The sequence below is a fragment of the Sardina pilchardus genome, chromosome 5 (assembly GCF_963854185.1).
Source record: "Sardina pilchardus chromosome 5, fSarPil1.1, whole genome shotgun sequence".
NCBI lineage: Eukaryota > Metazoa > Chordata > Actinopteri > Clupeiformes > Clupeidae > Sardina > Sardina pilchardus.
Window position 1 is genome coordinate 14,262,116 of NC_084998.1, and position 20,469 is coordinate 14,282,584.

Here is a 20,469-nt window from a genome sequence, read left to right on the forward strand (position 1 = left end):
ATGTGGCGTGTCTTAATGGGGAATTGATGATGTTCACTTCCAGGTGTCCACGGCAGATAATTGATTGAGTCGTCAGTGTGCACCGCGACTGACATCTGTCCCGCGTAACGATGAAATCCTTAATTATGCCCGTGCCAAAGCCCACGCCGCCCAGTCTCCAGCCTGGTGTTGTGTTCCACCTCTGACGTCTGTAAACACAGCAGGCACTCGCGATGGACGCCCGTTAGATTGGGTTAGGGGCCCTGAGGGTGTGGGCGGAGGTGTGGAGATCCTGCCTGCCCTCCGCTCAGTTCAGACACATTTATTTGTGCCGTAATTGTATTTTTTTCCCTGATGGCCTGTTGATACTGTACAGTATAGAGATACTTTTGCTGACTGTTCAGAGCAAGGTCATAAAATGAGATACTCTATGGCATAATAGGTGTGATGACAAGTGTGTGTGTGTGTGTGTGTGTGTGTGTGTGTGTGTGTTGCATGTTTGTGTGTGTGTGTGTGTGTGTGTGTCTGTAAGTACTCTTCAGAATTAATTGGATATACTGTATACTGGAACCTCTGTTTACCTGGCTAGTCCCTGTCTGTCTGTCTGTCTGTCTCCTCCCTCTCCCGCCGGTGCTGTGTGGCTCTGGGTGTGGCGCTGCGTGGAGATCCAGACGTTGACATCTTTATGGGGATCGTAGTGGAGGGAGAGACATCCTCTCACCACACAGACACACACACACACACACACACACACACACACACACCGGGGGCCTGTTGAATTCTTTGATGTCGATAAGGGCTCAGGTGCAGCCGCCCAGCATGCACACCAGGGAGCCACCCCAGATAGTTGCCATGACGCCACAACTCCTCCGGTCCAGATCTGGCCCACAGCCTGCAGAGCCGGCATCTGACTGCCTGTCACCACCAGGGGGCTTCGAGATAGATGGATGAAGATACAGTACATGAATGCGTTCACAGGTGAAAACAAACAACAACACATCTATAAATAGATTGTTGAAGAATTTGCTGGAGGGTACACTTATGTCACTCTCCAGGAAGTATGTAATATAGTAAGGTACCGTGTCGATGTGGTGTGTCTTGGATACAGGTGTGTCCTCTGGCAGTTCTGTTGCTGTTGTCTTTGTAGCTCTTGAGATATCGGTTTGTTTTTTGCATTTGTGCAAAGATCAGTGGAGTTAGCAAAGACCGAACGGTTAGAATCTGTCATTCATGTGATCTTTCAGTCACACACACTCTGTGTGTGTGCGTGTGCGTGTGCGTGTGCGTGTGCATGTGCGTGTGTGTGTGTGTGCGTGTGCGTGTGTGTGTGTTTGTGTGTGTACTTTATGTGTGTGTCCATTTGTGTGTGCATCTGTGTCTGTGTGTGTCTGTGTGAATGAATGTGAGTGTGAGTGTGTGTGTCTGTGTGTGTGTGTGTGTATGTGTGTGTGTGTGTGTGTGTCTGTGTGTGTGTGTGTGTGTGTGTGTGTGTGTGTGTGTGTGTGTGCACTTGTCTTTATCACAAAATGGGAACTTCGACCTGACAAAGTAGTCACAGGGTGGGGACCGCTCGAATGGTGGGGACTTACACTTGGTCCCCATTATGTTTTTCCTTTAGATGAGCCTAGAACAACATTGCCAACTGCCTGGATACAAAATTTAGGTTGGCCCATATGTCATGAAATTTTGAAAATGTGTGTTTTGTGTGTGTTTTGGGGGTGCTCAGCACCGCCTACCCATGATCGTGCACTGTAACTGCATGTCTCTCACACACACACACACATGTGGACATCTACCAATCAGATTCGAGAAATCAGAATATGCAAATGAGTAGATCGCATCATCGAGAAAGACCGCCAGAAAACCAAAATCAGAAGAAGAGGAAGCAGCCATTTTGGGAACAGCAATATTTTTCTACCGTATTTTCACTATTTTATGGAACATCATCCAACTTCACAGATACAAAGTAAGTTTAATCAAATTGCGAGAGTAAATGTTAATTGTAGATCGTCAAATAAGAATGCATGCCTGACTACTGTAAGTGTTAGTATTCAGGGTCAAGGGGAGCACATGTTGCAGCTAGTAACTTATAGCTAAAGAAGGGTAGCACTGCTAGTGTGTGCATCATCGAGAGTAGCACGGTGAATTCCTTAATTATGCACTTGTATAATATGGGTGAAATTGTGAATGCTGAAATAAAGTTATTGATAGTATTCTATGTGCATGTAGATATCACACGTCTCATACCTAGTCCCATTTTGACATTACAAAGAAGGTAAGTATAACTGTTTTCAGAAAATGTAATGTCGGACTTCTTTTGACTAGCAGCTAATCGTCATTTTCTCAAACTTCAGATGTAGGACAACCATGCCAGCAACAACAAAAGGTAAATATCTATTACGACAGCTTACTGTACCAGTTTATACACATTAACTCGAAATGTTTGAACTAAGAAAACAAATGAGGGCGGATGAAGTCAAAAGGCTACTAAATGCATGGTGGGTTAGCAATGGTAAATTTTGTCAGGTCTTTTTATTAATTTATTTAATTTTGTATCTGTATGCAGTTTCAAAGCAGTTGGTGATAGTTGTGGTTGTTGTTAATTTGACTACATATTGTGTTTTTATGCCTTACTCTTAAGACATACTTTCACAAAACCTGGTGTTATATCGGTTATAGGAATTGCTAACTAAACTAGCAAACTAGGTAGCGTTTACGTCGGCATCTTTCTAGAGCCAGCATAATGTGCTAGCTATTGCGAACTTGGTGCTCATTTAGTTAGCAACACTTCATTTCCCTTGAAGGAATAACTTATTTTGTCCAAATGTGGTAAACTGACACGATACAAATCGTTTAATATAAATGTCTACAGATTAACATGCTACGACGAAGACGAAATCCCTTGCACGAAGCGCGTGACCATGCATGTAATTGCAGAGACACTGAAATGCTGGAGGCGAAGTTCATTAGCCCTCAAAAAGGTATGTTATATTTGAAACTGGAAACGGGAGGAAAACAGAAATGTTTGCTAACAGCTCAAAACGATGTTAAACGTATTCCTCCACAATGCGCTATTTTAAAAACTAGCTTTCTGCAGGCAAGCAGTGTCATATTCAAGTTCACAGGCTACGGCAATTTGTTTGTTCAAGTAGCAGCTAATTCTGCGCTGGTAACTTTTGTTTAAACTTTGGTCGTTGGCATGTTTGTACTTCTGCGCTGGTTTCGTTGAGTTGTGTAAGATGCAGTATAAAGTTAAAGCGTTCTCATGTACAAGTAGTTCGCCGACATGCTGCAAACATTTAACATGTCCCTGCTCGATATTGGTAAGAATACCGGTATGCTTAATTCATGTCAGGCCTTGCGCTGTTTGTGTACACTGAGCAAAGATCACAGTAATTTGTGTGTGAACTGTGTTTAGGACTGAACCGTGGATAAATTCGGCATTAATAAATTGTCTCCTTCACATGCGGCGAAGGCATATGTAGCACAGACAAGCTCACATGGCGCTGTGAAATTTTGTTTTGGTTGTTGGCATGTTTGTTTCATGCGTAAATGCTGGCGACGTGATGTCGGGTATAATTATATATCAAGCCAGACGTAATCATGCCTGTGTATGCGCATGACTACATGTCATTTGACTAAGATTTTCAGTTATTCATGCACAAGCGTTCATGTAAGCTAGCCTCAGCCTGGCTTGCAGCATCACAGGAAGTATACGGGCGGGAGGCTAATAGGCTACACCTGTTGAGAGTTAGCCTACATTCTGCGAATCATTTAACAACTAGCTTTCTGCAGGCAGGCAGTGTCATTCACGTTCAGACTACAGCAATTTGTTTGTTCAAGTAATTCTGCGCTGGTTTCGTTGAGTTTTGTGTAAGTTGCTGTATAAAGTTAAAGCGTTCTCATGTAAGCAGTTTGCCGACAGGCTGCAAACATTTAACAACATGTCCCCGCTCGATATTGGTAAGAATATGCTTAATTTATGTATCAAGCCTTGCGCTGTTTGTGTACACTGAGCGAAGTTAACTGTAATTTGCGTGTGAACAGTATTTAGGATTGAACCGTGGATAAATTCGGCATTAACAAATTGTCTCGTTCACATGCGGTGAAAACAGAAATGTTTGCTAACAGCTCAAAACGATGTTAAATATGCTCAGTTCTGTCTTGCGATCTACTTATTCCTCCACAAGGCGCTGTGTTAAAAATTAGCTTTCTGCTGGCAAGCCGTGTCATATTCAAGTTCACAAGCTACAGCAATTTGTTTGTTCAAGTAATTCTGAGCTGGTTTCGTTGAGTTGTGTAAGTTGAAGTATAAAGTTAAAGCGCTCTCATGTACAAGTAGTTCGCCGACATGCTGCAAACATTTAACAACATGTCCCCGCTCGATATTGGTAAGAATATGCTTATGTGTCAGGCCTTGCGCTGTTTGTGTACACTGAGCAAAGATCACAGTAATTTGTGTGTGAACAGTGTTTAGGACTGAACCGTGGATAAATTCGGCATTAATAAATTGTCTCGTTCACGTGCGGTGAAGGCATATGTAGCACAGACAAGCTCAAATGGCGCTGTGAAATTTTGTTTAAACTTTGGTTGTTGGCATGTTTGTTTTATGCGTAAATGCTGGCGACGCGATGTCGGGTATAATTACATTCATATCAAGCCAGACGTAATCATGCCTGTGTATGCGCATGACTACATGTCATTTGACTAAGATTTTCAGTTATTCATGCACAAGCGTTCATGTAAGCTAGCCTCAGCCTGGCTTGCAGCATCACATCATTTAACAACTAGCTTTCTGCAGGCAGGCAGTGTCATTCAAGTTCAGACTACAGCAATTTGCTACATGAAAACGCTTAACTTTATACTGCAACTTACACAACACTCAACGAAACCAGCGCAGAATTACTTGAACAAACAAATTGCTGTAGTCTGAACTTGATCATGCTTGCGTTCATGTAGGCTACACCTGTTGAGAGTTCGCCTGAAATGGGTAAACTGTAGATATCAACTTGAAACTTTCACAGTTGTTTACTCACATTAAGGCAAATACTTTTTGTATTGCAAGTTTTCTGAAATGTGATGTTTAGATATGCAAATTAGACTACTTTTACTTAAATATGCAATAATTTGCATATATTTCTAGAACACTAAATCTGAACAATAGGTACAGTCAGCTTCAAAATAATTGCTGCATTTTGCTTGTATATTGGATGCCAAAATACAATGGGAATATTAGATATCACTTCATATCACCTCAGAAATGAGGATATCAAGTCAAGTCAAAATCAATGTGTTTCAATGGAAGTACATTATAGAACAAATGATTGTCAATGATATGGTATGATGGAAGTATCTCAATGCATCCCAGGTCACTTGATATGTTGTCTAAAGGTCAATATCTTCCTTATGTGACTTGGCATGCATTGAGATACTTCCATCATGGGATTGTTCTGAGGGTTTTTTGTTTGTGATTATTTTTTGGTGAAACATTGTAGTCTTATAGACACCTCCTGCGCACCAGTGCTATGTGGGAAAAGGTTATCTGCCAGGCCTAAGTTTATATGCTCATGTATGCTGATGAAGTTTTTTGTACATTTCCGACCCACATTCTGTTTTTTTCAGGCCGTGGTGTCTTTACCTTAGCACCATTCCAGCAGGGTGATTTTGTGGTTGAATACAGAGGAGTAATCATTGATGCAGCAGAAGCTCATTATAGGAGGAAAATCTACCATAAACATTGGTGTGTCTTTTTGTTTGACTTTAAATGGAAAGGCAAATGGTGGTGGTAAGTTTTTAACAATTTCCAGAGATCTTACTAAATGTACTAAATGGATAGAAAAAAACCCCTCAAACTCTTAATTGTTTAACTCTTAAGGGAGTTAGAAAATTAGCCTATTCCTCAAAAAATTAGAGTGTTCCCTCAAATTGCTCTTGTTGATTTTAATGCATTTTCCAGCATTGACGCAGCATTGGAAGACAACAGTCTTGGGAGATTGGTGAACAACGACCATAAGACTCCTAATTGCCGCATGAAGTTAATTGAGGTTGATCGTAAACCACATCTCTGTTTGTTCGCCCTCCGTGATATTTGGCAAAGAGAGGAGATCACTTATGATTATGGCGGAACAGACTGGCCATGGAGAAATGAGGTGAGATCTAGCAGCGTTAGCAATTTCTGTTTAGAATAATAACTTTATTAGATTTAAATTACAATAATGGCATTCCTCGATTTCTGTGTACTACCTTTCAGTTTACAAACACCTGTACTTAGCTTGCACAGTTTTATTAATGACTATCCCAACCTGTAAGTGATCCTTTTCTTAGTTAGCGTGCTTCCATCCAACTTTCTAATGCACATTGTATCTATTCAAATAAGAAATCCCAGTTGGAAACAATGTGAAATGCACATCAAGAATTCGAATGCACATCAATAGTTGATTTGCTAGAGGGGGGTGGATCAACTCTCGATGCGCATGAGGTATAATGCTATTAAAGTTGATGTGCTCTCTTTGCTTGTTCCCGTAGAATAAAACAAATTGAATTAACACACCGGTGCACAGTTGTTTCGCTGACGCCAAAGTTTTCACTAACAACTCTGTATTCAGCACCCGTCGCAAGTTTATACAACTAGTGCAGTGCCTGTTCAAACGTGCCATTCCTGAAGAAAACCTGTAGACCAATTACATGCTTGTAGTTATGCCTGCTTTAACCCCCCCCCCCCCCGTCAGACATGGGGCGACTACCACACATTGCCTTCTAATCTGTGGGAAACACTGCAATGGATACAGTTTATAGCATATATGCACTGTTTTTAAAAAAGATACAAATGTAAGTGCAAGGTGAAAGTGTTTAGAAGGTTGTTATGACTGATGGTCTATTCATAACGTACATGTTAACACTTTGTGTACATGTCTTTCTCTTCTTATCAAGGGTGATGATGCCACTTGCAGCCTGGAAACTGTGCCTTCTACCAGTGATCTCTCAACATGTGCCACTCAGGTAAGACAATCAGTCTTTGTCAAATTCTGCTTCACAATACTATTTCCACAACAGGCATTCATTAGTTAGGCTAGGGCCACAGTGATGGCGCTGGTGCTTACGCCTCATGTGAAACTAGTTTCTACAGCTATCCTTCTGCTCACTGTAACATAACTCCTGGAGCTGTGCATAAACTATTGCTAAATAGCTAGTTAGCCACTAATCTCAATTGCATGCAACTTTTACTGTATCATACTAGGAGAGAGTAAATGCAAGGAAGAAAGAAACCATTCTTGTCCTCTCACCAGAGAGGCTGCTTGTATGTCAGTTAGCACTACATTGCTAGCCTAAGTAACCTTAGCAATGGATACAGTTTATAGCATATATGCACTGTTTTTAAAAAAGATACAAATGTAAGTGCAAGGTGAAAGTGTTTAGAAGGTTGTTATGACTGATGGTCTATTCATAACGTACTTGTTAACACTTTGTGTACATGTCTTTCTCTTCTTATCAAGGGTGATGATGCCACTTGCAGCCTGGAAAATGTGCCTTCTACCAGTGATTTCCCAACATGTGCCACTCAGGTAACATAATCATGATGTTTCTGTTAGCACTACATAGCCAGCCTAAGTAATGTGACCTATGGGTAGTTTATAGCATACAATTTCTTCCCCTTTGTCTTACAATATATGTAGTCTTTGTTTTCACTTGGTTCCCACAACTGATATTTTATTTGACATCAGCTTGCGCCTTACTATCCTATTGAAGCTGAGTGTATGCCGGGACTTTTTGAATTTGATCAGTTGGTCCCCACAACTGATGTTTCATCCTACCTCACTTTGATTCTACCTGTTTTATTGAAGTGAAGTGTGTGTAGAACCGTTACAGATGCCTTTAGTTGGTCCCCACAACTTTGTGTGTGTAGGACTTTTTCAATTGGTCCCCACAGCTGATGTTTTATCCTACCTTTCTTGATTCTACCTGTTTTATTGAAGTGTGTGTAGAACCGCTTCAGATGCCTTTAGTTGGTCCCCACAACTTTGTGTGTGTAGGACTTTTTCAATTGGTCCCCACAACTGATGTTTCATCCTACCTCACTTTGATTCTACCTGTTTTATTGAAGTGTGTGTAGAACCGCTTCAGATGCCTTTAGTTGGTCCCCACAACTTTGTGTGTGTAGGACTTTTTCAATTGGTCCCCACAACTGATGTTTCATCCTACCTCACTTTGATTCTACCTGTTTTATTGAAGTGAAGTGTGTGTAGAACCGTTACAGATGCCTTTAGTTGGTCCCCACAACTTTGTGTGTGTAGGACTTTTTCAATTGGTCCCCACAACTGATGTTTTATCCTACCTTTCTTGATTCTACCTGTTTTATTGAAGTGTGTGTAGAACCGCTTCAGATGCCTTTAGTTGGTCCCCACAACTTTGTGTGTGTAGGACTTTATCAATTGGTCCCCACAACTGATGTTTTATCCTACCTTTCTTGATTCTACCTGTTTTATTGAAGTGTGTGTAGAACCGCTACAGATGCCTTTAGTTGGTCCCCACAACTTTGTGTGTGTAGGACTTTTTCAATTGGTCCCCACAACTGATGTTTTACAGTCCCTCAACTTTAAGTGTTTGGCACAGGGATGGAAATTAACCATTTTCCACCTGCCACTGTGGCAGGTAGATTTTAAAATCTACCAGCCACTCAACATTTTTACCAGCCAATGTATATTCAACCGTTCTATACATTATACTGCCAAGTAGAGATGTAACGGTATGAAAATTTAACCCCACGGTTATAGTGACCAAAATTATCACGGTTTTCGGTATTATCGCGGTATTGTGTTCAATAAGAAAGCACTGATAGGCCTACACAAGCTGAAATAGTGTGACACTGTCTTACATTACAAAAACATAGGCAAAACCTTATTGCCTTAAGCTGGATACAGATCATTCAGAGCAGTGGCAATCCCATCTCTGCTCAACCCTGCTCAGAAAATGGCTTGTCTTGTTTCTATTTCATATTTGAATACACTTTATACATTTTGTTAACAATTTATAGCATATGCATAATTACTCAAAATATTCAGTAATTTGAATACTTCTTATTGATTACACTTGTCTTTAATGATAATCAGGGGTGATGTGTAGGTCTAAGTGAGTGCCTGTCACTTTAAGAAGTACGTGAACATAAATAGGTTTCATTTGGTTTTAGGAAAATCATGCATAGTTCAAGGATACATGTTTTCATGAAATAGCGTGAATATTCAAAAAAACTAAGAAGGTAAGGAGAATATTTCTGGCGTCATAGAAAAGATAAGTGTCTTCCAATGTTAACTTCTATGATTTAGGTAGGTTACCGTGGTAGCCTATGGCATTGTGAGTTGTCCCGTTCACTTTTTCTTTGGTCATGTTTAATTGGCTGGGTGCTTAACTACCATGACTCGGAGTTTGGTATATCTGTTATATATCCAATGTATTTCCTACCTAAACGTATTAACCGGTAGCCTCATTGTAAATGTATAGTCAATAGTTGTAGGCTATCTAGCTGCCACGTTAACTGGAAGAGTAGGCTAGGCTGACGCAATGAGAGGCGCGCCGTTCCAGAATGTTTGTTGTGATCGTCATGTCCATTGATGTTGAGGATTATTGATAGCCTTCAAGGCGTGTGTTCTTATCTCTCTGGCAACTGGTAATATTCTGATGAAATAAACAACTTGAAGTAGAAGTAGGCTAGTTGCTTACCCGCCACAGTGGCGGATGGGTTGACGACATATTTCAACCGCCAGCGCGCAAAACTACACGCATTTGGCGGGTGGTGGGTGGCTAATTTTCATCCCTGGTTTGGCAGCAGCTGATAACCTGACTCTCGCCAGATCCTTGTAGTTCGCTGTCTGCTTCACACAAGGATCTGGGACTTCTCGATAGGAGATGTATTTCTGAAGGCGGGGCCTTGTAAAACATCCTTGCATGTGATTTGATAAACCACTTGTCTGTTATCTTGAATGACGTGCTAGGCTTCTTCAAGCTCTTGCCAAACCCGGTCGGAAGAAGAGTAAAAACATCCTTGCCACCAATAAATGTCTTCAAAACCATTCTCTGTTCATCTTTTAAAGAATGAATACTCGATAGATTCGACAAAATGGTTGAAATAGCAGAATCAATGTCAGCACAAGACTCCTTGCTGCGTGCCGCCATTGTTGTTTGAATCCAACACTCGCTTCGGGGCTCCTGATTGGTTCATCATTTTTTGCTCCCTGGAAGGAGTTTGGTTTGCCCTCGAGTCCAGACCCTTGTGTGGAGCTCAGCGAAACGCCTCTGGTGGAGCATGGCGGAACTACAGGGGTCTGGCGAGAGTCAGGCTAAGTAGCTGAGTGTATTCCGTGCCTTTTTAATGGGGTGGTTCAGGATTCTAGACATAGGACCTCATTTTCAAGTTAGCAAGTGTGATATTTATCAGTGGAGACTGTTTTGTCCAGTCCTTCTAGTTGCAGAGTTGCAAGTCAACAGCGTGTTAGCCTGCCAGTAAAAACAGTTTTACCCACTCCACAGTGCACCTGAGGTGTATATAAAATATATGCAAATGTCTGTGTTGACGGAATACTGTTGGAAATAAAACTGCCCTTGCATTGCATTGCAATAGTTATACTTTGTTCCCTGAAGTCGGTAGTAGGCATATAAGCAATGGCAGCGGCGGACTGATATTACCTAGGCTACTAGGTGTCCCGATTAGAGTGCGCTCTCTGTTTACTTTTCGGCTCAGTACTACTAACCGGAGCAGGTAAAATTCCGCCGCTGCTTAGAAACTGGTCCCTCAAAATGTAATGCGATCATTGAAATGCAAGGATAGAATGATGTTAGAAATAAAACTATCGATGTAAAACTCTGTATTGATAGTCTGGCATTATATTCTTATTGGCATTGGCTGTACTGTGGAGTGGGTAAGACTCTTTTTGGTGGCAGCCTAACATACTGATGACTTGCGCTAGTCTAGCACCTGCGAGTTCTGCAGCTGGAAGGATCGGATGACACATGTTCGAAACGATCTCCACTGATAAATATCACACTGGCTAACTTGGAAGTGAAGGTCCTATGTCCAAAATCCTCAACCACCCCTTTAAATTCCTTCGTATGGCCTTCACAACTGATCATTTATTCTACCTCAGCTTGCTATGCATTGTCATATTGAAGTTGAATATGTTTGTGTGAAGGGTTTGTAGATTTGTTTTAAAGATTTCTTTCACTTTGTTCCCACAAATAATGTTTTATCCTTTCTTAACTTGCTTCTAATTATCATATTGAAGTCAGGTTTGTGTGTAGGGCCTTCACGGTTTCTTGCACCTGTTGCCCATGACTCATGTCAAATAAAATAAAGAAAGAATGCCAATCTAAGTGCAAGGTGAAAGTGTTTAGAAGGTTGGTATGACTGACAGTCTATTCATAACGTACATGTTAACACTTTGTGTACATGTCTTTCTCTTCTTATCAAGGGTGATGATTCCACTTGCAGCCTGGAAAATGTGCCTTCTACCAGTGATTTCCCAACCAGTGATCTCTCAACATGTGCCACTCAGGTAAGACAATCAGTCTTTGCCTGTTGTGGAAATAGTATTGTGAAGCAGAATTTGACATTCATTAGTTAGGCTAGGGCCACAGTGATGGCGCTGGTGCTTACGCCTCATGTGAAACTAGTTTCTACAGCTATCCTTCTGCTCACTGTAACATAACTCCTGGAGCTGTGCATAAACTATTGCTAAATAGCTAGTTAGCCACTAATCTCAATTGCATGCAACTTTTACTGTATCATACTAGGAGAGAGTAAATGCAAGGAAGAAAGAAACCATTCTTGTCCTCTCACCAGAGAGGCTGCTTGTATGTCTGTTAGCACTACATTGCTAGCCTAAGTAACCTTAGCAATGGATACAGTTTATAGCATATATGCACTGTTTTTAAAAAAGATACAAATGTAAGTGCAAGGTAAAAATGTTTAGAAGGTTGTTTTGACTGACAGTCTATTCATAACGTACATGTTAACACTTTGTGTACATGTCTTTCTCTTCTTATCAAGGGTGATGATGCCACTTGCAGCCTGGAAAATGTGCCTTCTACCAGTGATTTCCCAACCAGTGATCTCTCAACATATGCCACTCAGGTAAGATAATCAGTCTTTGCCTGTTGTGGAATTTGACATTCATTAGTTAGGCTAGGGCCACAGTGATAGCGCTGGTGTTTACGCCTCATGTGAAACTAGTTTCTACAGCTATCCTTCTGCTCACTGTAACATAACTCCTGGAGCTGTAATGTAAACTATTGCTAAATAGCTAGTTAGCCACTAATCTCAATTGCATGCAACTTTTATTGCATCATACTAGGAGAGAGTAAATGCAAGGAAGAAAGAAACCATTCTTGTCCTCACCAGAGAGGCTGCTTGTATGTCTGCTAGCACTACATTGCTAGCCTAAGTAACTTTAGCAATGGATACAGTTTATAGCATAAATGCACTGTTTTTTAAAAAAGATACAAATGTAAGTGCAAGGTGAAAATGTTTAGAAGGTTGTTTTGACTGGCAGTCTATTCATAACGTACATGTTAACACTTTGTGTACATGTCTTTCTCTTCTTATCAAGGGTGATGATGCCACTTGCAGCCTGGAAAATGTGCCTTCTACCAGTGATTTCCCAACATGTGCCACTCAGGTAACATAATCATGATGTTTCTGTTAGCACTACATAGCCAGCCAAAGTAACGTGACCTGTGGGAAGTTTATAGCATACAATTTCTTCCCCTTTGTCTTACAATATATGTAGTCTTTGCTTTTACTTGGTTCCCACAACTGATATTTTATTTGACATCAGCTTGCGTCTTACTATCCTATTGAAGCTGAGTGTATGCCGGGACTTTTTGAATTTGATTAGTTGGTCCCCACAACTTTGTGTGTAGGACTTTTTCAATTGGTCCCCACAACTGATGTTTTATCCTACCTTTCTTGATTCTACCTGTTTTATTGAAGTGTGTGTAGAACCGCTACAGATGCCTTTAGTTGGTCCCCACAACTTTGTTTGTGTAGGACTTTTTCAATTGGTCCCCATAACTGATGTTTCACCCTACCTCGCTTTGATTCTACCTGTTTTATTGAAGTGAAGTGTGTGTAGAACCGTCACAGATGCCTTTAGTTGGTCCCCACAACTTTGTGTGTGTAGGACTTTTTCAATTGGTCCCCACAACTGATGTTTCATCCTACCTCACTTAGATTCTACCTGTTTTATTGAAGTGAAGTGTGTGTAGAACCGCTACATATGCCTTTAGTTGGTCCCCACAACTTTGTGTGTGTAGGACTTTTTCAATTGGTCCCCACAACTGATGTTTTACAGTCCCTCAACTTTAAGTGTTTGGCACAGGGATGGAAATTAACTTTTTTTCCACCTGCCACTGTGGCAGGTAGATTTTAAAATCTACCAGCCACTCAACATTTTTACCAGCCAATATATATTCAACCGCTCTATACATTATACTGCCAAGTAGAGATGTAACGGTATGAAAATTTAACCCCAAGGTTATAGTGACCAAAATTATCACGGTTTTTCGGTATTATCGCGGTATTGTGTTCAATAAGAAAGCACTGATAGGCCTACACAAGCTGAAATAGTGTGACACTGTCTCTTACATTACAAAAATATAGGCAAAACCTTATTGCCTTAAGCTGGATACAGATCATTCAGAGCAGTGGCAATCCCATCTCTGCTCAACCCTGCTCAGAAAATGGCTTGTCTTGTTTCTATTTCATAATTGAATACACTTAATACATTTTGTCAACAATTTATAGCATATGCATAATTATTAATATTCAGTAATTTGAATACTTCTTATGGATTGCACTTGTCTTTAATGATATACAGGGGGGTGATATGTAGGTCTAATTGAGTGCATGTCACTTTAAGAAGTACGTGAACATAAATAGGTTTCATTCGGTTTTAGGAAAATCATGCATAGTTCAAGGATACATGTTTTCATATAATAGCGTGAATGTTCAAAAAAACTAAGAAGGTAAGGAGAATATTTCTGGCGTCATAGAAAAGATAAGTGTCTTCCAATGTTAACTTCTATGATTTAGGTAGGTTACCGTGGTAGCCTATGGTATTGTGAGTTGTCCCGTTCACTTTTTCCTTGGTCATGTTTAATTGGCTGGGTGCTTAACTACCATGACTCGGAGTTTGGTATATCTGTTATATATATCCAATGTATTTCCTACCTAAACGTATTAACCGGTAGCCTCATTGTAAATGTATAGTCAATAGTTGTAGGCTATCTAGCTGCCACGTTAACTGGAAGAGTAGGCCAGGCTGACGCAATGAGAGGCGCGCCGTTCCAGAATGTTTGTTGTGATCGTCATGTCCATCGATGTTGAGGATTATTGATAGCCTACAAGGCGTGTGTTCTTATCTCTGTGGCAACTGGTAATATTCTGATGAAATAAACAACTTGAAGTAGAAGTAGGCTAGTTGCTTACCCGCCACAGTGGCGGGTGGGTTGACATATTTCAACCGCCAGCGCGCAAAACTACATGCATTTGGCGGGTGGTGGGTGGCTAATATCCATCCCTGGTTTGGCAGTAGCTGAGTGTATTCCGTGCCTTTTTAATGGGGTGGTTCAGGATTCTAGACATAGGACCTCATTTTCAAGTTAGCAAGCGTGATATTTATCAGTGCAGACTGTTTTGTCCTGTCCTTCTAGTTGCAGAGTTGCAAGTCAACAGTGTGTTAGCCTGCCAGTAAAAACAGTTTTACCCACTCCACAGTGCACCTCAGGTATATAAAATATATGCAAATGTCTGTGTTGATGGAATACTGTTACAAATAAAACTACCCTTGCATTGCATTGCAATAGTTATACTTTGTTCCCTGAAGTCGGTAGTAGGCATATAAGCAATGGCAGCGGCGGACTGATATTACCTAGGCTACTAGGTGTCCTGATTAGAGTGCGCTCTCCGTTTACTTTTCGGCTCAGTAACTAACCGGAGCAGGTAAAATTCCGCCGCTGCTTAGAAACTGGTCCCTCAAAATTTAATGCGATCATTGAAATGCAAGGATAGAATGATGTTAGAAATAAGTGCAAGGTGAAAGTGTTTAGAAGGTTGGTATGACTGACAGTCTATTCATAACATACATGTTAACACTTTGTGTACATGTCTTTCTCTTCTTATCAAGGGTGAGGATGCCACTTGCAGCCTGGAAAATGTGCCTTCTACCAGTGATTTCCCAACCAGTGATCTCTCAACATGTGCCACTCAGGTAACATAATCAGTCTTTGCCTGTTTTGGAAGTAGTATTGTTATTGTTGGTTAGTTTCTGCGGCTACCGTTCTGGTCACTAGCATATCTCCTTGAGCTGTATGTAAACTATTGCTAGTTAGCCACTAATTTCAATTAGTTCATCCCTCTTGAAGAGTAAAATGTAATGCAGAGAGAAACGATTCCATCTTCTTAGAGAGGCTGCTTGTGTGTTTGTTAGCACTACGTAGCTAGCCTAAGGCCCTAAGTAACGTATCCTATGGGTACAGATTTTAGCATACAGTTGATTCCCTTTTGTTTTACGATATATGTGATCTTTGCTTTCATTTGGTTCCCACAATATTTTATTTGACATCAACTTAAGCTTAGTGTATGCTGGGGCTTTTTTAAAATTCTATCAGTTTATTTTATCCTACATAACTTTGACACGCCATTGAACTCCCAACTTAGCAAACACCACTTTAATGTGAACTTTGCAACCACCATAGAAACCAATGTGATTACTAGAGATGCACCGATGAGACATGCCGATTCTATGCCGGTCAAATGCACTCGCATGCTGCAAATGTAACAACACCCAGCTTAGTTTGCAAAGTTTGAAGAAGCTAGCAACCAGGTCACTCAGGGCTGGATGTCGGGCTACAAAGAAAGCGCTAATAGGCTACCGAGTTTTTCTATGCAGCGAACGCTGTGCTTTGCCATATTTCGTAGAATTTACTAAGCTGTCACTTCATTAGGCTACGTAAACATTGCTCATGACCGCCCGTCCCCACCGCTAATTGCGTGCCTACAGCTGAACCACAAGTGCAGCTGAACGTAGATAACCGATTGTGACTTAAGACTAGATTAGACTTAAAGAAGAAAGACATTTAATGACCTTAATAATGGAATGGCTATGTTCCATTTACCGGTTCCATTTCTTTAACAGTCATTTCATTATTGATAAGTTGATTACATTTAGGGCCCTATAATTTCCGCGATGCAGAGAACGCGGACGGAATCACGGAATCTGCACATGAAAACGGAATTCTCTTATGAAAGAGAATTCCGGAATTTGCAGATATTTTGTTGACACGTTCAATAAACCTTTTAAATGATTATTCCTTCTCGTGTATCAGTCTAAAGCAACAAGCGCAGAAAGGTCTCTACCTAAACCGTGGCCAAATATGTAATTGCTAAACATGTTAACTTTGTAACCGTCTCGAATATTCAAGTTCACGTTGAGTTCGTTGATGGATGCATCGAAGCGAGTGGCTCCTCTTAAGCCAGCCAACGGTGGCAAGTGCAACACAACTGACAGTTGTTTGCTAATTATCGGGGTAAACAATTCCCCAACGACTTCTCTGAGTCTGGACAACAACTGTTTTGTAAGTTTTGTCAATCACAATTGACTGGACCCTCAAAGACACAGCGACCATATGAAATCGAAAGTTCATCTCTAGAACAAAGCTATCGGAACGACGTGTCTTATCACCCTTTTGCATATATGCTGTATGCGTCACTTAATATTAATTTATTTACAAACTAAGACAGCGAATTCGCTCAGAAACGCAAGCACCCAAACCATAACTGTATCTATATTAGCTATGTACCAGAAATGTTTTTTTACCTTGACTCGAAGAGCTGTAAACAAGTCTGTAGGCTATACAAAACCGCTTGGAGCTCAGGGTTTCCCCCAGAAAATTTGTTTGTTAAGGTGGTGTCTGTCCAGGGGAAGGGGGCGTCGCCGTAGCGTCCCCGCCGCATCGCAGCCGCATCGCCGCCGCATCGCCGGCATTGCCCTATGATGGGGGGGGGGGGGGGGGGTCGAGACCATTGATTTAACTGCAGCCGAGACCGAGTGACAACGACCGAGTCTTTTAGGAAGCAAGTCTGAGTCGAGACCGAGTCTTAAAGGAGTCAAGGCCGCATCAAGACCAACCAAAGAAAGAGGTTTTCATAATTTACATCACCAAGGATCATATAACGGTTCAATTCCCAAAGGGTAGAGAGGGCATTGTTGGCTACAGGAGCAGTCTAACACACACTTGTCTAAATAACTTCTTTTCTGATTTACTTTAAGACAAAGAGGTCAGCTGAAGTAAAAAATTAGTAGGCTGTCAGCATTTCATTTATGTTGAAAATGTTGAATTTTGACACTAATGACAGCAATATACCTGGATTTCACATTCAAAGTGTGATTTAATTGTATCAGCAACCAATTAAACATCATTAACACAATTTAGACAATATTATAACTTAAAAGTTTAAGTTTACAACTCCAATACAGGGCCTTTTGTATCTTTCAAAACCTTTGCACTGCTCAGCATAGCACCATAGTATATATTTTAAAGCCAGTCAATATTATAATATTCTATTAAAACCAAGAATATTTGTAATGGTGGCTATTTTAGAATATACCATGAAATAAAGATGAAACTGTATGAAAATGTAACATTGCGACTGTAGGCTATGGTAAAGTTAGTGAATTGTGATTTAGTAGGCTTAAGCTTTGATTGAAGCTGTATATTGTGCGTGCCTGTTGCTCATATAGCCTAAGAGGGCCGGAACGTTTTTAATGCTTTTAAAAACATAATTAGCGAGATCGTACCGCATTGAACGCTAATATTTTGTCACTAGCAACCAAATCTGTCATCTGTCAAATACAGTTGCATGTTCATCTCAGAACAAAAACATTCAGGAATTATTTCTACAAAACGGAAACGTGCGTCCCGCCCGGTCGGGATGAATGAAACTGGCATGGGAGGCAAGAGGCTACAGTTTAAAGTTTAAACTAGCCTGTGTAAACCTCAGACAATTTCAGTATTTTACAACACCTGAATGAATAGCCGTCACGAGTTGTTGTTAGCTGTAGGCTAGATGGCACAAGTGTTTGTCACAACCAATTACAAGATGCAGTGGGCTATGCATTCATAGTAGACGAGTGATAAAAAAAAAAAAAAGATAAAGCGCTCCAAAGTGTTATGCCGCTCATCCCATACATTTGGTAGATTCAACGGAGAACCATTCCTGTGAGAGTCGTCAAATCGAGCTAGGCTATTTGTGTTCGCAGTCACTCTGAGATATGCGTGGCATTGGCACCTGATATCAAATACTCATGCTGAATGAGCGCGTCGCCTGTGCGCATAGGCCAACTCGATTTGAAAAGGTTTCTTTTTTTATGCGTTCTACAGAGAAGGGAGACTAGCGGCTACGGTTTGGAATGACAGGGAGAAAACATGACAGAGTAATACGGCGAATATCACTATACATAATATATTTATTTATTTATTTATTTATTGAAGACGCTAGTTAAGGCGGCAGCCCTGTGTTGTTAAGGCGGCCGCCTTAGCAGGAAAGCGCTGCGGGAAACCCTGGAGCTCCAGCCAGGCTATATGAAACTTTAGCATAGACCTGGTTTCTACAAATATTCTACTAGCCTAGAATACTTAAATAAATAAATAGATAGATTGATAAAAACAATGCATTTTTTCAGCAAGTAGTACAGTACTGCTCACTGACAAGTCTTTTACTGAGCTCAATAGGCCTACCAAGTGCCTTACCATCATGTAGTTGTAGTTTAAGTTGTTAAAAAATATATTTTCAGTTACTGTACATAATAAAAGTGCCCTTTTGGATCTAGATTTACCGCTTAGTTATGGCCATTTAATTGAAACTCATTTTTGGCCAATGAGTTGTTGAATGTTTGGATGCATTTTGAATGTGCTTTGCTGAATATGTTAACTGTTAACTAAATTGTGAGGGTTTTTTGTTGAGTTTCAAAACTGCTTAGGAGTAAAAAGAAAAGCAAAAATCCGAAAACGCTAAAAAGAAATCCGAAAAAACGGAATTTGGGAAAAAATAAAACTGATTTCATAGGGCCCTATACATTTCTATATTTACATGTTCTATTAAAAAGAAACTATGCAGGATTGGCGATTTCATCTCCGGTTTCGTTTTTTTTTTCGCTTGTTTTATGCTTACATATTTCTCTGCAGAGCTTCCCTGACAGCTTTAGCGTGTATATTTATACATATAGGCTATATATAAATTGCAAGCGTGGTTCTTCTTGTTCCTTACGCGTCTCAGCTTTCCAGATGTAAACAAGGAGCGATTGCCTCCTGAACAAACTGCAAGGTTGCAATAGCGGATAGGGACACTGGGGGCGGGAGGAAATATTACTGTTTTTGATAAAACTGGTCAGTCAAGCAAAACAACGATTTCTAAGTGATTTTATGACTATGATAAAGTTGCATAGGGTCTCTTTAAATAAAAGAGATAAAATAACTATTTGTGTGTGTGGTGTTGGTTAGAAGAAATGAAATCGGAATCGGCAGGTCAAACTCTATGAAAAATCGGAATCAACCCAAAATTGCAATCGGCGCATCTCTAGTGATTACCCTATCAACCAGCATAGCATCCACTTTATTTGGTATAGTAACCACCATATGTACCCTAGCAACTCTATAATAACGGTCATAATTATCCTAGCTATAACCTAGCCACCAGCAATGTAATGTACACCTTGCAATCACCATAGCAACTGCTTTTTTGGCATAGCATTCACCATTTGTATCTTGGTAACACCCTAGCAGCTATCTTAATTACCCTAGCAACCACCAATATAATGTCGACCTGTCAACCTTGCAATCACCATAATAAGTAACATGATTAACCTACCACCCAGTTTAGCAAAGGCTTTATTTGGCATAGCAACCGTCACATGTTCCCTAGCATCACCCTAGCAACCATCTTAATTACCACAGGGTGGGAATTATACCGCGGCCATGGCCGCCGTTACCCTACGCTTTGGCCTTCATGCCCTGTGAATAAAAACCCATTGTAAGGCCACAGTGGCCTTTGTGCCCCTGTAGGGATTGCCAGCCGCTCCGTATAATACAGAATCGTCCCGTATTTGACACAAAAAGGTCTTGTTCCGTATTGCAATTGACCGTTCGCAAAACCACGCCCTCGAACGGCCATTGTCCAATCGTAGCTCAGCAACGGTAACAAAGTAGAAGGATGCCCGTCAAACATTGCGAATTCTGCAAGACGGTGCAATGATGCGCCTATGGCACGAGAAAGTCATACACCAGGTACCCCAAAAGTTTAGAGGGAGGGGGCGTTTTTTTCGCCTTTCCAAAGCCCAAAATCCAAGTGGAAAGATGCCTACAATGGATTAAGCGGCGTGGGAGACCTCAATACTAAATGTCTCAAAGATTCATAACTTTCCATATCAGAACGACACCCATCAC

General features: G+C 40.8%; 2 protein-coding genes and 1 long non-coding RNA gene across 5 annotated transcripts in view; all 3 read left to right on the top strand.

The window, feature by feature from the left end:
* cadm2a (cell adhesion molecule 2a) overlaps positions 1-20,469 on the top strand; it is a 262,700-nt gene that overhangs the window by 101,371 nt on the left and 140,860 nt on the right. The gene's annotated exons all lie outside the window — the stretch shown is intronic.
* Positions 1,519-5,758, top strand: LOC134079525 (uncharacterized). The gene is made up of 4 exons (XR_009939078.1): positions 1,519-1,945; positions 2,334-2,365; positions 2,852-2,960; positions 5,602-5,758. It is a non-coding gene; the product is annotated as an uncharacterized LOC134079525 (long non-coding RNA).
* Positions 6,925-20,469, top strand: part of LOC134079526 (uncharacterized) — a 28,748-nt gene continuing 15,203 nt past the window's right edge. Inside the window, exons 1-6 of the mRNA XM_062535614.1 lie at positions 6,925-6,978; positions 7,473-7,541; positions 11,439-11,522; positions 12,017-12,100; positions 12,576-12,644; positions 15,153-15,236. The gene's annotated coding sequence lies outside the window, so the exon portion shown is untranslated. The remainder of the gene's footprint in view (positions 6,979-7,472; positions 7,542-11,438; positions 11,523-12,016; positions 12,101-12,575; positions 12,645-15,152; positions 15,237-20,469) is intronic.